At 36.5% G+C, this 9586-nt stretch overlaps 1 long non-coding RNA gene across 2 annotated transcripts in view; it reads left to right on the top strand.

Moving 5' to 3' along the window:
- The window catches only part of LOC105492813 (uncharacterized), a 597887-nt gene extending 591341 nt beyond the window's left edge, over positions 1 to 6546 (top strand). For both annotated transcript variants that reach the window (XR_011606730.1, XR_011606731.1), the window contains one exon: positions 2766 to 6546. This is a non-coding gene — a long non-coding RNA (uncharacterized lncRNA). The remainder of the gene's footprint in view (positions 1 to 2765) is intronic.
- Positions 6547 to 9586: the final 3040 nt, after the last annotated feature.

A 9586-nucleotide genomic window follows, 5' to 3' on the forward strand; every position in this document is an offset into this window, starting at 1 on the left:
CATCAGGTGACTGGACTGGAGCACTCATATTACTCTCCTTCTCTTGGAATCAAAGTTGCTTAAGACAACATGATCTTTCTCACACGTGCTTGCCAACTCACCGTAAGCCCAGGGTTGCTTAAAAATCTACGTAGACCAAGTTGCTTAAAAATCTACGTAGACCAAGTAGATCACACCAATGAATGAGTTGAGTCAAGTATAAGATCTCAGAGGGGTTGTGAGGCCTAAAGTGTAATGGATAGTGTCTGTTTCCGTTAAACAAATTCAAATAAAATTTTTCAGAAATCAGTCATTTTGGGGACAGCAGGTTTTTATTCCTTCTGTAAGAAGACCCTCACTCTAGGTGACTTAATGAGGCCCGTGTCAAATTGCCAAGGGCAAGTGATATTTTAAATCAGCAAATACAGATTATGTTTGCTGGGGTCAGTTGACTCATTCTTTTGTTAATGCACTTGAGAATTTAAGAGATTAGTAGTGTCTGGATACTAAGAAATAATCTCCATTCAAATAACTCTGCAGTAAACATTTGCTTTTGTTTCCTCACTTTTCTCTTGATTTTTCTTTGGGGGAAACAATTTTTCACCATTTTGGCAGCCTGAATGGGGCCACCCATCAAGTTTACTCCCATCCCCAAATCCTAACTCCCACCCAACAAACACTGTTCCCAGGCAAGGAGTGGCCATAGATATGATCCAAGTCTAAGCTGATGCTAGCGCTCTTGATCTTAAGGCATTTTCCCTTTCTTTTTTCACTGTGGTAAAATATGTATAACATATTTATCATGTTAACTATTTATAAATGTTTGATTTAGTGGTATTAAATACATTTACAGTGTTGGGTAACCATTGCTACTATCTATAATCAAAACATGTTTATCATCCCTAACATAAACCCTTTATTCATTAAAAAATAACTCTCCATTCCTCACTGTCTCCAGATGCTGGTAACCTCTATTCTACTTTCTGTCTCTATGAAATTTGTCTACTCTAGGTACCTTATATAAGTGGAATCATACAATATTCATCCTTTTGCGTCTAGCTTATTTCACTTAGCACAATGTCTTCAGGGTTCATGAATGTTGTAACCTATATAAAAATGTTATTTCTTCTTATGGCTGAATAATATTCCATAGTGTGTATATAGCACATTTCATTTATCTATTTATTTGTTGATGAACACTTGGGTAGTTTCTACCTTTTGGCTATTGTGAATCATGATGCTATGAATCCTGGTGGAAAAAGCTGTTGGAATTCTGATAGAAATTGTGTCAAATCTGCAGGTTGCTTTGAATAATATTCACATCTTAACAAGGTTAAGTCTTCCTATCCATGAATGTAGGGTGTCTTTCCATTTCTTAAGATCTTCCTTAATTTCTTTCAACAATATTTTACAGTTTTCAGTGTACAAGATTTTTCACTTCCCTCTTTAGATTTATTCATAAATAAATCTAAATTTAAATAATCTTTAAAATTTTAAGGATTCTATTGTAAGTAAAATTAAAAATTACTTTTTAAATTTTCTTTTTGGATTGTTCATTCGTGATATACAGAAACACAATTATTTTGTATGTGGGTCCTGTGCCCTGCAACTTTGCTTACTTCTTTATTAGCTCTAGTAGCATTCTTGTGGATTATATATATGTGTGTATATATAACACATGTATATACATGTATACACACATACACATATATATAATTTTATCTGTGAATAGAGATAGTTTTACTTTTTTCTTTCCAACTTGAATGCCTTTTTCTCTAAAACTTTTGAATTTTAATCTAGGAAACTGAAATTAACTAGAACTGAATTATCCCGGCAGCAATGTCCTCAAAAGATAGCCTATACTGCCTAAGTTCAGAAGAGTGACTGCAGGTCATGTGCTTCCAAAGGCTAGATTTTGTACTATTTTCTCTTTGATTCTGTTATCACTTTTTAGCAGAATTTGTTTCTGGTGCTCCTAACTCAGGAACTCTAGATGATCTACTATTCCATCCACTTTCTTTTGAGCAAACAGAACGTTTTTAAAAACTAACATAAAGGAAGATAAAATAGGGTCTAAAATTGGACTTCATGATATTAGATCCAGTTCTCTTTATTAGTACTTCTTAGTTTCAGACTACATAAGAATTCCCCTGTTAAATGGTTTAAAATGCAAATTACTAAAAGTAATCACTAGAGATTTTAGTTACTACTTTTTAACAAACAGCCTAGATGATTTTGATGTGTATGAACCACATACTACACTTTGAAAACCACCGTATGTTTTGCAGGACTGGCCTCTATAATGTATTTGCCAAACAATGATCTAGTTAACGATTGAATACCTCTAGGGTTTTGCTAAACTCTCTATACCACAACATGAATTCATGTCATTTGGGAACAACTCTTTTTAAAAAAGTAAAATAATAATAAAAAGGCTTTTGTATTTTGGCTAGCAATATACTCGGTATGAAACTGAATCACTGAGTCATAGAATTTTATGTTTGTAGAATTATAGAGATTTTTTTTCATTCTCCTTCCCTTAAAAGAAACAATTTCAAAGAATCAAATGATCCAAACAAGACATAGGTCTTCACATAAATGCTTTCTTCTGAAATACATATTTCTTTTTGTTCTAAATAATTTAATTTCACATAAGCATTTGTACGTGTACTTGTAATGATCTCATCTCCATGGTAAAAAAGTGGTATCTTGGGTGTTGCTGGGTAGAACCCCAAATCCCAAAATAGCAATCCCCTTTTTTCTAACAGAGATCTATTTTCTTTCAGTCTTGACAACTTTTCTGTCTTGAAGAGTGAAATGATGCAGACCCCTCGATGAGGTGCTAAGCTTTACCAGCTAATGACTCGGATACCAGTGACACCAGAAGCAGGGTGCTGAGAGAGAAAATGAACATGCTGTCGCTGTGAGAACTGTGTCAGATTGTTTTACATTTCTTAATTCCCCTTGATTCCTGGTTTTCATTCCTCCATCTGTTTCTCCATAGTGATTGGTATTTAAACTCTAAAAAGAACATGTGCTGCTGGAATAAGATGTTTTATTTAAATAAAAGGATAGATATCTGATAATGTCCATGTGAGATCTTCCAAGGTTATTAGCATTTTTCATATTAATCAGAACCTTACACTCATAGGATAAAATCATCATACCATGGTAGAATTGTTGGTATCAGCTAGATTTAAAATGGGCTTCTGGTCGGGGGAGTGGGGGTAAACCAGAGCTTTTCTGTTTGTAAAGTGCCTCAAGTTCACTTATTTGGCTGTGTGAAATAATAATCTTACGAGACAAAACAGTTTAGCGGAATGAACACAGGTTAAAGTCCAGCACACTTAACTTCAAACACTAGTTGCATAGTCTGGGTATAAAACCTGACTCCATAGACTCTATTTCTCTATTTAATTCAATTGTATTTGATTCAACATATAGTTATTGAGCACATGCACTTGAAACTGCAGAACCCTAGAGATACGATGGTGTTTGAGAGATTCCTTGCCTACCTTTACTTAGCTTAAAGTGGAGCAGGAGAATGAACAGCAACCAAAATAACACACAAAGGTCAGTTATGATATATACACATATTACACATTAGGGGAAGAATTTTGAGAATATACTACAGATTAAATAAGTAACAATGGTTACTTTCTCTTCTTTTCTTTTGAGAGAGCATGTTGAGCATGATTAGTGACATGGCAATTCAATAACATTTTCTTTCAAGTTCTGACACATTTGTTCTGAGAAAGTATAGTTCTGGAAGCCTGCAGGTACACACACGCATGTGTGTGTATTTTCTTGAGTCACTATCTTCCTCATCTTTTAACTGCACAGTTGAATTAACAAATTATTCATCTGGAAATGGATTCTTATTTTGAAACATAAAATTGCCTTCATGACTAGAAAATAAAATAAAATGAAAAAATGAACATGTGTATAGATTTGTAGTTAAATAGGAGGTGGAAGCTGGAAGTCTCCAGGTCTACCCACCTAGTTTCACTGACAGATAATCTCTATCAGAGAAGGCGCCTGCCTTCCCAAGGTCAAGGAAAAGTAAGATGCTCAGCCATGCAGAGAACTCTGATCTTTCCATTCCCAGTCCAGGGTCAATAATGTCAGTCAATGCCATGTTTTCAGAAATGCCATCTAAACCCAGAGTGAACCTCTTGAATGGGAAGCATGATTTTATCTGCAAATGCAAAACAGAGGAATGGCTTATCTTCAGCCTAATTGCCAGATGAAGTTGACTGACTCTGAACAGGCTGTTTGTCTGATAAGACTGTCAGTGCTCTAGAAAGAGCACAGATCGAGGTGTTGTCCAAGTAGTGGAAAATGCAGATCTTTGAAAACAAAGCTTGACTAAACAGAAGAACCCCAACCTCTCTTTATAGTGTTAACTAGGATAAAATGCTAGCCAAAAGCAGACTGAAGCTGAAGAAGCAGTATTTTAGCGCTTCCTCCCTATTTACCTGAGAACTTTCAGTGCTCAATTTTCCAAACCAACCAGCTCCCTTCATAGCCTCACATCTACTTGAGGTTTATATCTGGCAGAATGAAGTCCCAGAGTCCCCAGCTGTCAAAGTAGATAAGTCTTGCTAAAGAACTGAACGTCAAGATAAGGGTGTCAGAAATAAAATAATTGTCTGCAATTGGTTTACACATAGTCAACGCCTTTCTGTTTTACACAGTTACTAACTGGCAAGATCAATAAAGATAAATTTGAGTAAATCTAGAGATTTTTGAATGGTATTAAATATGCACAAGTAGCATTTGGAGGCACTCAGGAAACAACAATAACACATTTAAAAAACCTGAGGAAAATAAAAAAAGACCAAATGTAAAATAGCACAGTGATTTGGAGCTCAAACTTTTAAAACAAGCAATTGTAAGGAGAGTAGAGAATGCTTTTGCTGGCTCTGTTTTACTCACCCACAAAGCCCCATGCCCTTAGCAGAGACTATGAGGTGCCCTCTCACCAACCCTTGTCCATCACCACTCCATTGTGCATGTTGAATACTTCCTCATTGATATGCATTATGATGATCAACACCAAGGCTCCCTTTTCTCTCCACACTTTATATGATGAGAATTTACAATCACATACAGAGTTAAAGGAGTAGTGCATTAGTCACCTTTATCCACAGTTTCACTTTCCAAGATTTCAGTTACCCTCAGTCAACCTCAGTCTGAAAATAAACAGTTTCTAAGTATTAAATTGTAAGCTATTTTGAGTACTGTGATGAAATCCATCCTGCCTAGGTCATGAATCATTTCTTTGTCCAGTGTATCTACTCTACATACACTATCCACCCATTAGTCATCTACATGGTCTGCTCCTGAAATCCCACCATCAACATTATCATGGGTCAGTGATCCAGGATCACCTGAAGCAAATAATCCTCCTTCTGACATATCTTCAGAAGGTCAGTGGTAGCCTAATGCCTCACTCCAATGCCTATGTCACTTATCCCACTTCATCTCATCATTAGGCATTTTATCATCTCACATCATCACAAGAAGGGTGAGTACAGTACAATTAGAAATTTTGAGAGAGACCACATTCACATGTTTTACCACAGTATACTCTTATGTTCATTCTCTTTCATTATTAGCTATTGTTGTTAATGTCTTAACTGTTCCTAATTTATAATTAAACTATCATAGGTATGTATGCTTAGAAAAAAACATAGTATATAGAGGATTTGATACTAGCCATAGTTTCAGGCATCTATGGGGGGAGGGGGTCTTAGAATGTATTTCCCATGGATAAGGGGGATTTATTGTACAGGGATTGGTAAACTATGCCTGAGAGCCAAATCCAGCCATGTGCATTCTTAAGTGCATCGTCAATGTCTGCTTAGCACTGTAAGGGCAGTGTGGAGTAGCTATGCAGAGACCTGCTGGTACACAAAGCATAAGAAGTTTGTTATTTACTATATTTTTTAGTGTAAAGTACTATATATATGTAAAGTGGCTTCTACAGAAAAAGTTTGCCAACTCTCGGACTTGCACAAAGAACACTTGTATATCTTCCGAGAATTGTCAAAAGTTGTTGACATTTCATCATAGTTGTTTTATCTCTCTATATTTATAAATATAAAGGGTTTATAGTCATATGTTTCTGATCCATATGAAAGTAAGTTGCTGATATCCTGACCTTTTCCTTCTGAACACTTTGGATACCTCTGCTAAGAATAAAGACATTCTTCTATAAAGTCACAATGCCTTTTGCACATAAATAAATTAATAACTATTCATAATAGCCCACAGTCATAATTTCTCAATTATCCTTAGACTCTTTCTATATTTGTTTGAAATTTAAAATCAATATCCACTCAAAGTTTTATGCATTATCTTTCATCATTATGTTTCTTCGAATTATTCTCTCTAAAACAGATCTGTCATCTTATATTTCTTCTTTTCTCCCCCAGTTAATATTGACTTCTGGCAGAGTCTAGGCCAATGGTTTTGTAGAAAACTCCACATCTATATTAATTTATATTTACTGAAATCTTCATGGTGTGATTAGCCATTTTTCCCATCTTCTATTTTTTCTGGAAACTGAGCATTGGTTCTAAAGGCTTGCTTAGATCCAAGTTAAACATTTTTGGCAATGTCATTTTACAACATAAAAGGAGAAAAACAAAATCAAGTTTTCTAACTATTGACAAGGCAAAGTTTGATCATTTGGTTAAGATGATGGTCAACATGATGTTGGTATGGAAAGGTATATGTTTCCTTTTGCTATTATCTACAAGATTTCCTGGGGTGGCAAAGGAGGTAGGGATCTTTTGGCATCATGGAATATCTGTTTTCCCTAAAACTTTTTATTTAATGATTTTTTATTTCTGTGATATTGCATTCTCCCATCCCTTCTCCTATGCTTCTGTTCCATTTGACTGTTCCTTTATAGTAAACTAGTAAATAAAAATGAAGTGACTTCCTGAGTTATGTGAGCTGTTCTAGCAAATTATCAAAATCAAGGGGAGAATTGTGGGAACCCTAGATTTACAGCTAGCCAGTCAGAAGCAGGAAAGTCCCCAGGACTCACTCTTGGCATCTGAAATAAGGGCAGTCTTGAGAGACTGAGGCTTTCACCTATGGGGCTTGATGCTAACTCCAGGTAGTTGGTGTAAGAAATGTATTGAATTGTTGGACACCCAGTTGGTGTTGAGAGAGTTAGAGAATGGTTGTTGGTGTGGAAACACCCACACATTTGATTTCAAAAGTTTTGTGAGTAGAAACAGGTCATAATTCCATTGAAGATCATTGCTTAAATCAATTAAAAATGACTGTTGTTTTTCTAATTCTGTAATCTCTTCTACATGTGTAAGCTGACATTCTTCTGTATAGGACAAGGGTTTTTTTTTTTTTTTTTTTTTTTTACCCTTTTGTTTCTCTCTCCCTTACTCCGCCTCTCTCATATCATTATAAATTTATAAATTCTAAAAAATTAAATGTACTACAATAAATTATAACCATTCTTTTTTTGTGCTTAAATTTCCAAAAATTAGCCAGTGGGAACCCCTTCCCTCTGCTCTTGTATGCACTGGATGTAGCCCATCGGTGTTTGAGTTCTTTCTTGATTTCTGGCAAAAAAAAAAAAAAAAAAGTCTAGTTTACCTTGTACTTTCCCACCTCAAACCTAGAATCAGTCATTCCTATAAGGATCTCTGGCTTTTTTTTTTTTTTTTTTTTTTTGGTTTGGTGATGGTATTGAGAAATCAAGATTTAGGTAATGCAGTGTTTGCTTTTTGGGGGGTGCCATTTTTTCTAGACTTTTTCAATGTACACATGCATGTATAGATACTTACATAAAATTATTAGTTTGTATTAGGTGCCAGGACTCTTCTTATTGCAAATTAAAGGTAACTAACCCAAGAGACTGAAGGCATAATAGAAATGAGAGGTATTGACTAGCCCTGTAAGAGGAAGTATGGCTTTAAGAATAGCTATGTCCAGGACCTCAAATGATGCTTTACATCTTACTGGATTTCTCAGCTCTAACTTTTCTCTATATTAGGTTAATTCTCAGGCACTGCCACTCATATCCCCAACAAGCGATGCAAAAGTTCTAAAGCAGTAGTTAAACTGTACTATAAACTGGAAAATAAAACACCTGGAGAACTCTGAAGTTCTGTCTCCATTACTGGGATGGGGGTTCAGCAAAAGCCATGAGGGTTTTCCTTAACTCTCACTTGTTCCTCACAATTGATAAAACTTGGTGAAAGAAGGACTCTGTGATTTTAATGTTTTCCAATATTACTTCACTGTACTACTACAGTCTTATTTAATGTTTTCTTTCATGTTAATTGCCCTATAGTAGTTCTCCATCTCCTAGGCTCTAGCCACGTTTCCCTTATCTACAAATGTTTGAGCAGGTCTCTTAGAGGCTATCAGGCACAGCAATAGTTGTTTGTTTGTTTGTTTGTTTGTTTTGAGATAGAGTTTCACTCTTGTCACCCAGGCTGGAGTGCAATGGCGCAATCTTGGCTTACTGCAACCTCTGCCTCCCGGGTTCGAGCGATTCCCCTGTCTCAGCCTCCCAAGTAGCTGAGATTACAGGTGCCTGCCACCACATCCAGCTAATGTTTGTATTTTTAGTAGAGACGGGGTTTCACCATGTTGGCCAGGCTGGTCTCCAACTCCTGATCTCAGGTGATCCACTGCCTTGGCTTCCCAAAATGCTGGGATTACAGGCATGAGCCACTGCACCCGGCCACAGCACTAGTTTTTGTTGACACCTCTTTTAGAAACTTTCATCTGCTTCTGGCTTAATTACTGTGTCCCTGAAGATCTGCCAGCATTCTTCCATTCACAGCCTACTCAGTGATGCTTGGCTGATTTCTTAGTTCTCTCAGATCTCATGTCAAAAAGCACTTTCCCGTCCAAAGCTGTAGAGTATGACTCTTTCTCAGAAAACTCTATTTCCCCAGCTAAACTTAGAATATAATATTAACTTTAAAAAGCACCTTTGGGATCATTAAGTCCGTTCCCCAATGCATATCATTTTACCTTCAGAAAATGGAAATCCAGGGAGGGAAGAGGCAGGCGTAAGATCAAACCAGAAATGACTAGAAACCATAGCCCCTAATTTGAGACTCCTACATCCTAGCCAGTTTATATTCAAGAAATGCTATCAAGCAGACCAGTAATCCAAGGGTCTGTGACAGGCATCCTCTTGAGAGGACAGTCCATGGGAAAGCAGTAGAAAAGGGCACAAGGATGTGAAGAGAGTTCTGAGGTTGGGACTGGCTCTGACTCTACATAACTGGCTTTATGACTCCGACTATGGGACTTGACTTACTGTCTGTGAGAAGTAATTAATACCATCTGACTCATCTGAGACTCTTTCCACCTGAGGAGCCCTTGTTACTAGAGGGATGGCATGATTTTCTCTGTCACCATCATCAGCTCCATCATAAATACTATTGAGAGAATCCCTTCTCTGAAACCAGAGTCCTGGACTAAATCCCATCTCTCACTTTTAGCTGTGTGGCTTTGAGGAAACTTACTTTATCTCTTTGAATCTCGGTTTCTTTACTTACCAAACAACGATTTCTGTTTTATGAATAGCAAAGTATAGTGGTGAAAAAAG

This window comes from Macaca nemestrina, chromosome 8 (assembly GCF_043159975.1).
Source record: "Macaca nemestrina isolate mMacNem1 chromosome 8, mMacNem.hap1, whole genome shotgun sequence".
Taxonomy (NCBI): domain Eukaryota; kingdom Metazoa; phylum Chordata; class Mammalia; order Primates; family Cercopithecidae; genus Macaca; species Macaca nemestrina.